This window comes from Heliangelus exortis, chromosome W (genome assembly GCF_036169615.1).
Source record: "Heliangelus exortis chromosome W, bHelExo1.hap1, whole genome shotgun sequence".
Classification (NCBI taxonomy): Eukaryota; Metazoa; Chordata; class Aves; order Apodiformes; family Trochilidae; genus Heliangelus; species Heliangelus exortis.
In genome coordinates, this window is record NC_092453.1 from 3,859,192 (window position 1) to 3,875,244 (window position 16,053).

A 16,053-nucleotide genomic window follows, 5' to 3' on the forward strand; every position below is an offset into this window, starting at 1 on the left:
AAGATGAGTGGCAGCACATCCCTATGGATGTGGTCAGCAAAATTACAACCATATTTTCACACATTAGTAAGAGACGCAGACCTTCTTGGGTACGGTGGTATTTTGCAGGATGCACATTCCCAGGTACACTCAGATTTTAAAATCCCTTTATGACGTCACCCAAAAGAAAAGTGGTTTTGCATAGGGCCCTGAACAACAACAGGCCTTAGAGCAGATAAAACGAGAGAGTCCGTGGAGTGGCCCTGGGACCTGTCCGAACAGGACAGGATATTATCAATGTGCTCTACACTGCAGCCTGTGATAATGGTCCCATCTGGATCTTCTGGCAGACTTGAGGTCCCCTAGGGTTCTGGAGTCAGCAGGTTTAGAGGCCAATTACACTCCAACTGAAAGAGAAATATTGGCTGCCTATTAAGTAGTTCAAGCCACTTCAGAAGTGATTGGCACTGAGGCAACACTTCTCCTAGTACCCTGACTGCCAGTTCTGAACTGGATGTTTAATGGGAGGATCTCATCTACACGCCACGCCACTAATGCCACCTGGATTAAATGGATTGCCCTGATAACACAGAGAGGTCGAATAGGGAGCCCTGATAGTCCAGGCATAGTGGAGGTGATTGCAAACTGACCAGAGGGTAAAGATTTTGGGATGCTACCAGATGAGATAGTGAACTGTGCCAAGGGAGGCCCTCCATATAATTAACTTTCAGATTATGAGAAGCAATTTGCTCTCTTCATTGATGGATCTTGTAGGATGTCATTGGAGGTGGAAAACTGCAGTTTGGAGTCCTACATGACAAGTTGCTCAATCATCTGAGGGGGATGATGAATCCAGCCAGTTTGCAGATGTAAAAGCTGACAAGCTGGCCGTGGACATTGCTAAAAGTGAAAAGTGGCCAGTGCTTTACCTCTACACTGTAGGAGAACAGCAGATGAGCAGCTGCGTGGGATAGAGGAGTCCTGTGAATTCCCTGGTACTGCCTGACCCTGAAGGAGAACAAAGAGCTGTAAATAACCTAAGGAATTTGCCATCTGGATGATGTAATGTCCTGGTTCCAGGTGTCTCCAGTGGGAACAGGTAGGTAAGGTTTTATGTTAGTAGAATGAGCACTTTGAGGTGCAAATTGCAGATCAATCAATAGATATCGGGATACTACATAAACGTAGCGAACCACACAATACACTAATTCTGATTGTGCACAGCAATTGGGGTCCGTGCCTTCATGTCTTCCATCATATGGCACTCCATACAAGGAATTCAAGAAGAAATCGAAGTACTCAGGAGAATTCTGTTCAATTCTGGGAAGACACCCCCCAGTGAGCCGAACGGGAAGGTGAGCAAAGATGCGTCCATCCTCAAGGAAAGATAATTGAGGATTGCAGCTGGGGGTAAGAATTAAGATGGGTCAGTCAGCAACAAGATACCAGCAGCTTCATCATGAAGTTTTGCTGAGTATAGCGAGGGAACAGGGGTTCAAAATAAGCCCCCAGAAATTGACTTTGTTATTACTATGGATATATAGTAACTGCCCATGCTATCCACAATCAGTGACTTGCGAAGTTAAGGAATGGCAAAATGTGGGTGAAGAATTGACAAAGGCACAGGTCGCTGGTGAAGATTTTTCACCCAATCATCTGATAACATGAAGAATGTTAATGACTACTATGAGCCTATTATATACTCACCCAACTAGCTCGCCAATGGTATCTGATTAATGTCCTGTTGCTCAAGAAGGAGGGCAGTCTCAGAATGTTGTCAACAAGGAAAACACTGAAAAAAATCTCATGTTGCTTGCCACGGAAGGCACAGGAGCCATAGCGAAGCCACTCGTCCCTACCACAGACGGTATAGCTGCCACAGCTAAACCACTTTTTCATCATGCAGTAATACAGACTGGTCTTATCGATATGCCTGCTATGACAAATGCATTGTTAACTGACCCTGAAACTTCACACAAAAGCTTGTCAATAGAGGACTTTGCTTCTCCAAGAGATGAGGGCCCTCTTGATCCAGGGGCAATAGATCCTGCTGGGGAGCCGGACTTAAACCCCCCCTCTCACATCTTTAAAACTGCCGCCGCTCCTTTAAGAGCTGTGGTGAAGCCCAAAAAGGCCTAATAAAACTGTTTAGAGACAGAGTTTTAAGCCTTTAAACAGCAAAGGTATTTATTTGCAGATCCGGGGAACTCCCAGCTCTTGCTGGACAAAGAGTTCCGAGGGTTAAGGGAAAGGGTTGGGGTATTTCTACAGTAAAAGGGAAGGTTACAACATCATTACATTCTCAATTCTTGCTGACTTCATTATATTGTTACAAGGCGATATCAGACCCTATCCATAACTTTCTTCTTATCTGTTGGTGGTGACATCTTTTATGTCCTTCTTGTGCAGATGTTCACATTCTTTGGTGCCCAGCTGGCGCCTAAATGGCCTTGGCAGTGTCTTGTTTTAAGAACAAGACCTACACTTTTAATTATCTTCGAGACAGAAGTTAATCCCGTTCTGGCCTTGTGTTTGGTTACATTGTTCTAGTGGAAAATGACATGTCTCAGCTGCTTTGTTCACTTCTTTCTCAGTTTAACCCTGAATTTTACTGGTTATGAATACAAATTCATTAACATATATTACAAGTTTTAATTCTACATAAAGTAAATTCACACAAACATCTTGGCCTGCTCTCCTCTCCTTACAGGAGTTAATCCTGTCAGGATCTTTCTCTTTTTCGTTGGTCGTGACTGTAAAAGACATTTCAACAGCCGCCCGCCGGAAGAGCCAGGGGAGAAAAACAGTGGAGGGAGGGGGAGGCTCCGAAAACGGTTCTGTGCTTTCAGCCCTGATGCAAACAGTAAAAGTTTCACGTGAATTAGACATGCCTGTGACTTTTCGATTAAAAATTACAATGACTGGTTTAATTACTGATAGAGATGACCAAGGAAAAATTAAAACTGATTTGATGCCGCACGCCATGAATGCCCGAGCTTTCCCGGAAAGTCATGACAACGGATAGCGCAGCAGCCTGGCCTCTTCCCCCGCGGCGGGGGTGTGGGCGCCCGAGGGGGGCAACTGCCGCTTTTTTTGCCATTCCCTCCGTGCCAGAGCCACCGCGGCTCCCCGGACCTCTGGGAGGGGGGGTGCCCGTGGCAGGATTAGCAGCTTCTCGCTCGCTCTCTTCACCTCGCCTGCCACCTCCCCCAGCCCCCATGGACATTGCAGAGCCAGGGAGGAACCGTTGTCGTGTGTGAAATCCTTCCTTTCTTTGCGCTTTTTCTTTTCGCTTCCTCCTCCCCCCATCGTTTTTTCACTATGCTGTTCTCCAGAGTGCATATGCTGCCTGGCTAGCTCTGTCGGTGAAGCCTGTAACTTTCAACCTCTAAGCGTTGTGGGTTCGAGTACCATTTTTTATTTTTCCCTCAGAATTGGCCATGTTATATTATTGATCTTAAAGATTTCTTCTTTACCACTTATCTACATGAAGATGGTTGTAAACATTTTGCATTTTCGATTCCTTCTGTAAACTGTCAAGCTCCTATGGAGAGGTATGAGTGGGGAGTGTTGCCACAGGGTATGAAAAACAGTCCTACAATTTGTCAATATTTTGTGCATTCAGCATTGAAACCAGTTCATCAAGCTCATCCTAAGATTATGATCTCTCATTATATGTATGATATTTTGTTTTGTGCAAGTGATGAAAGCCAAATTCAACAATGTTTACCATTACCATTACTTGCCAAATGTCTTGAAAATTATGGCTTACAGATAGCTCCTGAAAAAATTCAGTCAGAACCACCCTGGAAATACCTAGGATGGAAACTAACAGAAATCTGTGTTTCCCCACAAAAATTGACAATTGAAAACAATATCCAAATTCTGAATGACGTGCAAAAATTATTAGGGACAATAAACTATATAAGACTTTTACTTGGTATCTCTACTGAGACACTATCCCCATTATTTGATTTATTGAAAGGTGACTGTGTCCAGTTCTGGGCCCCTCAGTTCAGGAAGGATATCGAGGTCCTGGAGCAGGTCCAAAGGAGAGCAACTAGGCTGGTGAAGGGACTCCAGCACAGATTCTATGAGGAGAGGCTGAGGGAGCTGGGGCTGTTCAGCCTGGAGAAGAGGAGGCTCAGAGGAGACCTCATCACTCTCTACAACTCCCTGAAAGGAGGTTGTAGCCAGGTGGGGGTTGGTCTCTTTTCCCAGGCAACTCTCAGCAAGACAAGAGGGAACGGTCTCAAGTTGTGCCGGGGGAGGTTTAGGTTGGACATTAGAAAGAATTTCTTTACTGAGAGGGTGATCAAGCATTGGAATGGGCTGCCCCAGGAAGTAGTGGATTCTCCATCCCTGGAGATATTTAAAAAGAGACTGGATGTGGCACTCAGTGCCATGGTCTAGTAACTGCAGCGGTAGTGGATCAAGGGTTGGACTTGATGATCTCTGAGGTCCCTTCCAACCCAGCCAATTCTATGATTCTATGATTCTATGACAGTAATCTTACATCACCTAGGCAATTGAATCTTGAGGCATCTCGAGCACTAGAAACTGTTATGACTAAAATTAAACAGTGTTTTGCACATCATTATGATCCAAAATTAATTCTCAGAGGTTTTGTGATAAACAATACTTTCCAGCCATTTGGTATATTAGGGCAATGGGATGGAAATAAATTCTGGACAATAGAATGTCAATTTTGTAACATCATTCCGCCAAAACAGTATGGTCTAGTTTTGAAATGTTATCTGAAGTGATTGAAAAACTGTGATTACGTGCTAGAGGTATTTTTGCATTAGATTATGCTATGATACATTCCCTATTACGAATCAGGATTTTGATGCAGCTATTCAAATGTCATTGTCTTTTCAAATTGCCTTAGCAGATTACCTTGGAGAGATACAGTTCAATTTGCTCAGTCACAAATTGTTACAATCATTGCATGAATTAACCATACAATATTCTACTATTTTGTTAGCAGTACCACTAAAGGAAGCTCCTACCCTCTTCCTAGATGGATCTGCGTGCTCTCACAAGGTGATGGTAGTACGGCATGAATCTACATCAACGAGGTGTGGCAATCAGATATTACACACATTTCTGAATTCAGCCATCATAAGTATGTGCATGTAAAAATAGATACTGTCGTGATCCGTTTATTATTTTATATTTTGATTATGAGGATTTCTCAGCCTCTGCTTCAGAGATGATGCATAAAATTGCAAGCTAACACGTTTGAACTTAAATTACAGGGTTTATTTTTAGGGAAGGGAAAACAAAATATCACAGTTAAGAAAGGGTAAACACAATTTGCTACTTTTGGAGAGACGGGTCGTTAAGGAAAGAAAGAAAGAAACGAGGGGTAATTTAAAATGTTTCACCGCCAGTTGGTCCTAGCGGAAGGGGAGGGGTAGGAGTCGTTTTACCGCGCCACCGCTGCAGTCGAAAAGCCGCGTCGCCGCTTTCCGCTTGGGCCTTCGGAGCTGCTTGCCTGCCTTTTTTGCGCCGAGCTGGCTGGAGTTCATAGTCACAGGAGCTGGCTTCCACGTGGTTCTTCTGAGCTGCTGGCTCCTTTTCGGTTCTTTCTGGGGGATTTTTATAATGCAAAGGAGAACGGGTCCCCCTCTTTTTTTCCTTTTGATAAAAATCAGGCTTTCCCGGAGTTGAGCATACTTCCCGAAGACAAGTTACCTTATCAGTTCGTTAAGATATGCTAATTTCGCGACATCTGGCCACATGTCAGGCGCCAGGAATTTATTTTCCTGTTTGCCCGTCTTTTAGATATGTTAATGTGGCAGCATGTTCGATATGGGAGCTTGAAAAGAAAAAAACTAAATAATTCTTGCTTAAGAATCAAATATTTTTTAAGTGTTTACATCAGATACCTATTCTCATTTCATAGTGGCTACTGCTCCTGCAGGTGAAAAGGCAAAAGACACACACCTACATTTTTTGAAAGCAAGTGCTACTATGGGTCTGCCATCTGGTGTTAAAACTGAGCCTGCATATTTATCTGCTGCTCTTTTAGAATGTTTTTAAAAAATGGGGAATTACACATCATACTGGCATAACTCATTCACCAGCCGGACAAAGTATAGTGGAAAGGTCCCATCTTACATTGAAGAGTATGCTAAGTAAATTGAAAAGCACATTTAGATCAAATGCTATGCCCCATGAAAAATTAGCAAAGGCAATGTTTGTACTCAATTTTTTAAATAGAGAGGATGACAATTTCACACCAAATGAAAAAAGACATTATCAAAAGAGAAGTGTATCCTCAAGTGCGGTATAAGAGCATCCATTCAGATAAATGGTTGGGTCCAGTACCATTACTGACGTGGGGTCGTGGTTATGGCTGTATTTCTCTCTCTACAGGACCGTATTGGATTCCAGCAAAGTGGATTGGCCCTTATCATCAACTGCCACCACCACCTGCTCGTGTTGGCCAGTGTTACAGTCCATAACTATTATTTTATATTTTGTTTGCGAGGTTTTATTAGCCACTGCTCATATATGTTGCACAAATTGCAAAAATAACAGGTTTTATGCTTTATGCAAATTACAACGGTTTATTTCAGAGGGAAAAATAACACCACGCTGAAAGAGAGAGGCTTCCAATGGGAGAAAAGTTACAAGAGGAAAGGTTTTCTATTTTTTAAAAAAATTAATCACCATATAGAAAAGGGCTATTAAGGAAAGAAAGAGAGCAATTAAGCTTTTCACCCTCCGTCGCCTCCGGGCGGTTTGTCCTTTTGAAGTCACAAGCGAAGCTACTGGACTGGTCTGCTTTGCTGCTAGCGTGTGTCACTCCGTATGCTGCACGCAATGTTACCGCTTCTGCCGCTGCTGACACTTCTACTGCTGCCGCTTTTCCCATTTTACTCTGGCTTTTTATATAGTAAAAGTTCTTTCTTTTCATCAATTATTGCCAGAGGTTGTAAATTTGGTATCAGCAGGTCTTGCCTTTGTATTTAGGTTTCCCGGAATTCTAGTATTTGCTATCAATTTGCATTAGATGTCTGGTAGTTATTAGCATTTTATCTTTTTAGTCCTGATGAGATTTTGCTGGTAGAGCCAGGCTTGATACATCTTAAACAGTGTAAACTAAGCTGGGGAGCCAGAGAGATACTTATGGAAATAAGTTTGCTACAGTTTAACAGAGTAGACAAGGCCTGGGGTGAGGGGGAAATCTGTTAATTGGAAATAGCTTTGATACATTGAGGCCGATATTCTGCTTAATCAAGAAACAATTTCATATTTTCAATGTGTGCACATCAGCCAGTTTCTGTAGGTGCACAGATAGATGGTGCCAGTCATGAGCAGCAACACAGCTCCTCTCACAGCTGAATGCTGTGGCCATTATATGGGAATGATATAGAGAATATGCTTCCCATGTGGGTAAAAAAATCATAGAATGGTTTTAATTGGAAGGTGTTGGGAGAGTTTTTAGGAGAAAACGGACATGTTAGCAATCCTGACTATTTAACTTTAGCCAGAGTGAGCTAAGGGCCTTGAGGCCCAGATACAAGGTTATTAAAAGATCAGCTATGGGCAAAAGATAAGGGAGTTGGCAGCAGAAAAGAAGAATAACAGGATGGGAAAGCATTGCATAGACAGCACATAAACAGTTGTATTTAACCAGTGAGATAGTGCCCTGTGTCATATGAAGAATGTGTTGTACCAATCATCAATATGCTTATATTATGTTATCAGCCTGACTGTGTATAAAAGGGCTACTGCTGCTCTCAATAAACGGCAATACTTTGATTATATTAATCTGTGTGTTGTCCACTGCGCTCTTCCCGACAGGAAGGGACATTAAAAATCATCTAGTTCTGTTGTGGAATGTTAGAGAGGTTTGGAGAATGTTGGAGAACATTCCTGAATATTCTCGAAGAGATAGGAGGTACGACCCCTTTACTATGCCCAACCCCATGTTTGGGAGGCCAATTAGATCGGCCCATACTCCGGTGCTACCTGCACCAGGGATTCGCTGTGCTACAGGTAAACACACCGGGTGTCCAATAAAAAGTTATGTTGGTGGTTATGTGTGGTCACGGAAGTTATGTGTGGTCACGGAAGCACTATATAAGTGAAAGTTGCTGCGCAATAAACCAGAAGTTCGTTTATCAACCATATTGGTTGCACGCATTTTCTTTGCCGCTCCCGCATAGTTCCACCCCCCCAGCATGGACATGGGCATGGGCATGGACATGGACACCTCCCCAATAGACCAGGTTGCTCAAAGCCCCATCCAACCTGGCCTTGAAAACTTCCAGGGAGGGGGAACCCACAACTTCCCTGGTGCAACCTCTTCCAGTGTCTAGCCACCCTCATAGGGAAAAATGTCTTCCTAATGTCTAATCTAAATCTACTCTCTTTCACTTTAAATCTATTGCCCCTTGTCCTTTCAATATTGTCTGTTGCCTGCTCCTGCACTCTGTCCTACTCACACACAACTAGCAGGGAAGATGAGCAGTAAGTGACAAATCTTCTAATGACCCAGCAGTCTTTGCTGTGGTGGGGGAGGAGAGAATGATGTATTTATCCAGAGGGGACCTCTTGCTGTGGACGTGCTGTGAGTGGAGTGTAACTTGGGTCTGAGAGACGGTGTTGGACAGGTGTCACAGTTTAACGCTGGGCCAGCAATTAACCAAATGACAGATGCTCTAATAATCCCCCTCCCCTCCCTGATAAAGAAAGGAGAGAAAATAAGGGAGACTAAACTACACAGCTTTAATGAAACAGGAATGATAAAAAAAAGAAAAAAAAATTATACAAATATACAGGAAAACAATACCACATTCCTCCCACTTTTCCCCCCAATAGCCCTCCACATCACTGCTGAGGCTGCGGGGCAGCCCTGGGAAAGTCCTAGGCTGGGTTCCTGGAGTCAGCAGCAGTTGGGAGCTGTTGCGTGAGACGAATCTCGCCGTGGGCGCGAACTCGGTTCGTGAACAGAGTCAATCGAGCTAGTGTTGGTTCGGGTCAGTATCAGTGAACTAACTTCGATCCGCCTGGCACTCGAGCCTGCTCAGGAACCACACCCTGCCGAACCCGGGCATGCGCCCCTGGGCCAGCCCCAACTGGGCACAGGCGGGGCGAGCACCGTCCGGCCCCTACACCTGCTGCCTACATTTCCCCCCCTTTTTTTTTTTTTTTTTTTTAAGTTTTTATGGGGGAAAAGATGACAAATACGCGAAGATCTTAGTTGCGTGGTGCCTCGTTGTTCAGAGCCGGTGGTACTGGTCTGGTCGGGGCAGGGCGTGTCCATTTGCTGGGCACCCAGAGAGGCCCAGAGTCTGTGGATACACAGCTGTACCCTCTCCCGGTGAACAGCAATGGTCTTGGCCCCATCCATTGACCTGTTGTTGGTTCTTTGTAATAAATTTGGACTTCAGGCATGCTGATGACTTTCTGCGTCGAGTAATGTAGAAGGACGGGTGGCTCTTGGGAGTCGCAGCTTAGGCTCGGAAAATTTAGAGTGAAGAGCGCTTTACTAAGCCGCGTCTGTGGGTCCATATTTTCGCTGTCTTTTTGTTTCTGTAGGTATGTCTTCAGGGTGCGATTGGCTCTTTCTACAATCGCTTGCCCTGTAGACGAATGGGGGATTCCTGTAATATGTTTCACTCCCCAGGTAGCGAAAAATTGCTTGAGCTTTGCGCCTGTGTAGGCCGGCGCGTTGTCTGTTTTTATTACCTGAGGGATCCCCATGACAGCGAAACAGTTGGTCAGATGACGGACCACGTGTAGCGCCTTCTCCCCCATCTGAGCTGTTGCCCAAAGCATGCCTGAGAAGGTGTCAATTGTAACATGGACATATTTCAGTCTTCCGAATTCCGGGACGTGTGTTACGTCCATCTGCCAGATTTCTCCGGCTTGAAGCCCGTGTGGATTCACACCCATTCCCAGGGCAGGGCCGAACTGGGCGCACTGGGGGCAGGCTTTAACGATGCCTTTTGCCTCCTCCCAAGTGATGTCAAACGTGCGCTTCAAGGCCCTAGCGCTCTGATGAAATAGAGAATGGCTGTTCTGGGCTTTGGAGAATTCGGTAACTGGGTTTTGTAAACCTAAGCTGACTAGAGTCAGCTTTGGCATTCCCTTCCCCCAGGCCTAGCGCTGTCTTGTGGCTATGGATATGAATAATGCAGCATGGCTGTGTTCGGATTCTCAGCGCACGCTGCAATGATAGGAAGAGTTCCTGTAGCCTTTTGTTGGGCACTGGCTTAATGAGGGCATCCTCGATACGGTTCGCGACTCCGACTGCATATTGGGAGTCGGAGACGATGTTAACGGGAACTTGCTGCCACTGCGTCAGGGCCCAGATGATTGCGAGCAGTTCCAGGGTTTGTAGATTGTCCTCGGAGGTGCCTGGAATCAGATGCTGTTTCCACTGGCCTTTGTCCTTCCATACACAGGCAGCCATTCTGGATCTTTTTCCAGCGTCTGTGAATACTGTTATACCGGGCACTGGGCGCTCCGAGACAATCGGTTGCTCGAGCCACTGGAACTGGCTGATAGCTTGTAATCGCTGATGTTTTGGGCCATCATGACGCACCTCGCCGGGATAACCAAGTAGGGCGAGCTGTAGAGGCTCGGAGTGTTGTAGCATCCAATCAAAATCGGTGGTTTTGATTGGGATGTTGATCCACTCCGGTTCTTGGCCGTCTACTTCCAGGCAGCGCTGGCATCCCTTCCGTATGAGGAATGCTATTACCTCGGTCTTTTGCCATATGCCCTTCTGAGGCGTATGGGGAGGGAATAGCCATTCTAAAATAGCTATAGACTCTGATCTTGTAGAGTCTCGGTTATAAGTCAGATTGAGTTTGCGTTCCCCAGGTATTCTTTTGTTCGTGAAGTCCTGCATGAGTAAAGCGAAGGGGAATGAGGGGTGGTTACATACCCACACTCCGATAGGGTGGGTGGCGTCTCGCCGATCCGCATAGCCGGTTGTCAGCTTGTGGACGACCTGCTTCAAGGCGTTGGAGTGGTCCTCGGTCCAGTCCACAAGTGCCCCTGGATGTGTACCCCGTAATAAGGACAAAAAGGGGTGGATGTCTGCATTGGTGAGACCTATAATGGGTCTAACCCATTGTAGTTCGCCCACTAGTTTTTGGCCGTCATTCAGTGTTTTAACTGAATGGACTACTTCTAATTTTTGAGGTCTCACCATAGCATCAGTTACCTTCCACCCTAGGTAGCTCCAGGGTGACTTCATTTGAATTTTTTCCGGAGCTACGATTAGTCCTTTGGTCTTGAGGTGGTCGGTCAAGACCTGGCCGATGTTTTCGGGGAACGGGGCTTGCTGGCAAAATAAGATATCGTCCATATAATGATAAATTATCGTATCCGGCATTGCTTTTCTAATTGGCGCGAGCGCCCGTGCCACATACGATTGGCATATGGTCGGGGAATTTCTCATTCCCTGTGGCAGTACCACCCACTCATATCGCTTCGCTGGTTCACTTTTGTTAACTGATGGGACCGTGAACGCGAAGGGAGCAGTATCTTCACGATTTAAGGGGATATTGAAAAAACAGTCCTTTAAATCCATGACCAGAAGATGCCAGTCTCTAGGTAGCATGGTAAGCAGGGGCAGCCCAGGTTGGAGGGCGCCCATTGGCCACATCTGGTCATTAATTTTTCTCAGATCTTGTATCAATCTCCACTTGCCCGACTTTTTTGGAACCACGAAGATGGGTGTGTTCCACGGGCTCACGGATGGCTGGACGTGTCCAGCGTCTAGCTGTTCTTTTATCAGGCGATTTGCTATGTCTAGCCGCTCCTTGGAAAGGGGCCACTGCTCTACCCAGACAGGGGTGTCCGACTTCCAGTGGATTCTGGGGTTCAGCGGCATGTCAGCAGTGGCCCTTATTGAAAATTTTGGGAGGGTTGGGTGGGTTCAGGGATAGTGAGGATGGCCCCTATCTGGCTCATCACGTCCCAACCGACCAACCCCCCGAGCTGACCGGGCAAGGGTAACACATATGGTCTCACAGTTACCACTTGCCCTTCTGGAAATTTAATTTGTACTGGTTGGTGTGCTTGCAGGGGGGTGGAACCGCCACCTATCCCCTGAACGGCGTCAGAAACTGCAATAAGCTTCCATTTTCGAGGCCAGATATTCTTACTGATGATTGTGACGTCGGCTCCTGCATCTAGCATTACAGGGAGGGTTTTTACCTCTTTGCCGATCGCCATCTGTATGTTTATAATCGGCCTTGTTCTCATCTGTTGCGCCAGGGTTACCAAGGTGTCTCCAGATGAGCCAAAGGCCTGATCGCCTCTCTCTGTTTTAACGTTCTTTCCTAGGTCTAATTTTGGGAGTGGGACTAGCTGTGCTAATCGGGTCCCTGCCTTAATTACTAGGGGGGGATTTAGTGTAAAACACATTATCTTTATTTCCCCCGTGGAGTCGGCGTCTATAACCCCTGGGAGCACTACTAGTCCCGCCAGTCCTGAGGAAGAACGTCCTACTAAAAGTGCACCAACGTTAGAATTTTCATGGATTACCGGTCCGTACGTGTTTGTTGGTATTGTGTGGACAGCCGTGGTCAGCAGCGTGGTGTCTATCGCAGATTGTAAATCGATGCCGAGGCTTCCCCGGGTTGCTGGGGCGGGGAGCCGGCATACAGCGTTGGCCCGGCTACTTGTATCCCGGCGCGGGGGCCCCTCGCGCTGTCCCTGCCATTTTTTTGGTACCAGCAGGCTGCGTCGTTGTGTGTCGCTTGCTGACAGAGATTACACCAGACGACTGCAGAGCAGTTTCGCCAGGTGTGTCCCCTTGCGTGGCATCGCGAGCAGACCGGGCTGGACTGCCTCTGTCTGTTCGGGCGATTTCGCCAGTTTTGACGGCCACGTCCTCCGTTATTGCCCAGTTTTTGTACTACCGCCGCGAGGAGCTGATGGGTTGGCTCCAATGCGGCGGCGAAAGCACCAGCCATTCCCTGGTGCTGCTGGTGCTGAGACGCCCTGGCGGCAACGTCCAGCATTTCTGATACTGGCGCCGTTTTCGGCAGTGTCGAGAAGAGGGCTTTTGATCTGGGATTTGCATTCTCGAATGCCAGTAGTTTAAACATAGATTCACGCTGCTCTATCGTCAGGTCTGATTGAGCCGTGACAGATTGCCACAGTCGATCGACAAAATTTTGGTAGGGTTCGTTCAACCCTTGCTTTACATTGGTAAATGATGGTACTGGGTGCGGTTCTGGTACTGCGTAAAATGCCTGACGTGCCAGTCTTGCCGTGGCGTGGTGGAGCTCGCGCGGGTATTGTAGCTGAAGATCGATCTCTGCAAAGCGCCCGGAGCCGGTGAGCATCTCCGCTGTGACGCCCGCTAGCGGATCTCCGGGTGCCCTAGCGCGGTTAACTTCCGCCGCGGCGAGGCGTTCCCACTCCCTTAACCAGATGATTTGTTGGGAGGGGGTTAGTAGGTACTGACTTAGACTGCGACAGTCATATGGGCTGTTTACATCGGAAGTGAACAGCCAGTCCAGGATGGCCCGGCCACTCTCCGACCTCAGCCCCTGTTCTTTGATTATCTGCCTCGCCTGCTGCAGGGTTTTCCATGAGTGTTGTTCAAACACCGGCTGTCCATTAGTGCCCTGCAGCACGGGGCACGCCACAGTGGTGGGCTCCCACTCGCCCTCCAGAATGGCATCCCGGATGATGCCAGACCAGCGCCCTGGGCGACCGGTAGTAGCGCCCCGGGCGTTTTGAAGTTGCCGCGGCGGGGTCGGGACATCATCCTCGTCGTCCGTCAGGGTGGGTGGGTTCCTGTACTGCTGAAAAGCTGGGCGATGTTCGACGTCCCGCTTCTCTATTAGTTGCACGGCCCGAGTGACCTGGTCTTGCAGGGCCGATATCTTGTCTTCCAGCACAGATACTGCCGCTGGTTGAGGGGCTGCTTTTTTCTCTGCAGCCTTCCGTGGGGCCGGGGGAGGCGGCGGGGGTAACTCTCCGCGGCAGCCGGAGGTGCTGCAAGCCGCGGTTTCCGCCCCATCATTTTCCGGTGTTTCGACTTCCGGGCCGATATCCGATAGGAGTTCGGTCACGGTTTGGTGGGGCTTCCCGGACATGCCCTTTATGGCAGGCTTGTCACTGGTCAGCCCCAGACATACTTGCTCGTTTTTTCCTTCCTCCAGGGGTGGTGCCGAGGGGGTCACGGCTGGCGCTCTCTCAAGCTCCTCCCCCTCGGAGGGTGGTGCCGAGGGGGTCGCAGCAGGCATTTCCTTCGGGGAAAATGCCTCGGTCTTTCATAATGGAGCCACAATTGCCACTTCTATTTCGGCTTTCATAAGAGCTAATAGATTGCAAACGACCCGCCAGGTGTTGTCCGCACCAATAATGTCGCCGTTGGTCTCCTTATAGTGGAGACTTGCCAGCAGATTATACACCTCCCCCCAGAGGTCCCAGGCGGTCTCAGGACTCAGGTAGCGGAGGGGTTCCTGCCTTTCCGCCTGGGCTACAATCTGCTACAACCTACGGCGGTGCCGGTAGGTTTGCTTGCATAGGATCCCATCATCGGTTTTACTGATGTCGATGTCGAAGAGAAGAAAAGGTTTCTCTTACCCGAATCTTTTGGGGTATCGAACGGTCTGTGGAGAAGGGTCACTTTCGGACGAAACACTCGGGGAGACAGTTTAGACCGAAATTGCTGCCCGCATTCTCCACCAAATGTTACGTGAGACGAATCTCGCCGTGGGCACGAGCTCGGTTCGCGAACAGAGTCAATCGAGCTAGTGTTGGTTCGAGTTAGTATCAGAGAACTAACTTCGATCCGCCTGGCACTCGAGCCTGCTCAGGAACCACACCCTGCTGAACCCGGGCATGCGCCCCTGGGCCAGCCCCAACTGGGCACAGGCGGGGCGAACACCGTCCGGCCCCTACACCTGCTGCCTACAAAGATACACTCAACAAAACAATAAATTACAATTTTAAACCTCTATTTTTTACAATTTTCTTTTTAGGCTAATGGATACAGCTTCATCAATATCAGTCATGGACAAGAAGTATCTTTGCTAAAGTCTTTTCAGAATGCAGTGGAACTCATCATTGTATGAGAAATTTCTTCATAAATACTGTGGACTGAGAGGAAAAGCCAGCAGTATCCATTGAAAGACTTATGGGAAACAATATTTTGCTTTTTTTTATATACACAGAAGGAACTTGAAAAGAATTATGATCAAAATTTTTACAGAAAATTAAATCCTGAACTTGTGGTTAAAGGGGGAAAAACACTGTATAGAATGTTCAAGAAATAATTTTGGAAATTCATATGGTGAATAAACTTGGTTTTAAGCATTATAGCAATCTAAGGATCACTCGTCCAAAAAAAACAAAAAAATGGCCTTTTTTTTTATGGATGGTAGGTTTATTTTTTGATAATTCATCCACATTACTAAACTTTGTAAAAGACTTTGAGATGACTTGGTTGTAGCCAATGGACAGATGGCAGGACTGACTGTCCTGTAGGATCTTATTGCCTTTATTTTTTTTCACCAGATATTCACGTGTTATGCTGAAACCACTTCCATAGACGTGGACAGGAGATATGAAACATTGGCTTTGCTATGTCCACATTGTATAGATGAATGGGTAGATGGTTCTGCTGGTTGGACAGAATAAAGGTCAGGTGGAACAACTATCTGCCTTCTAAATCTGGAATCAAGAAAGAAGGAAAAGTGTTTAGTTCTGGAGTGTATGTCTACCAATACAAAATGCAATAAAAGTTTACAGTGTTGTTTTAGGAAGACTGTAACTAAAAGGTTTTTATATTCTACAGAATTTGTTCTTAATGTAGTCATTGAATATTCATTTGCCACATGTGATTTGTCTTTAGTTGGGTTTTCTTGCATACAGAAATTTTTCATCTGTACTGTGGAAATGTGCCCAGAGGCTTTTCTCTACCATAGAAGTCCCCAATTTTGTGCAAATGGTGATACTTACCATTATTAAAAGTAATCCATTTTATCCTTATAGATGTAAAAAAAGGAAACTGAAATAGTGAGATTTTAAGGTTGTTTCTTTAAAAGATATTTAAACACAAAGAAAATGATGAAGGAA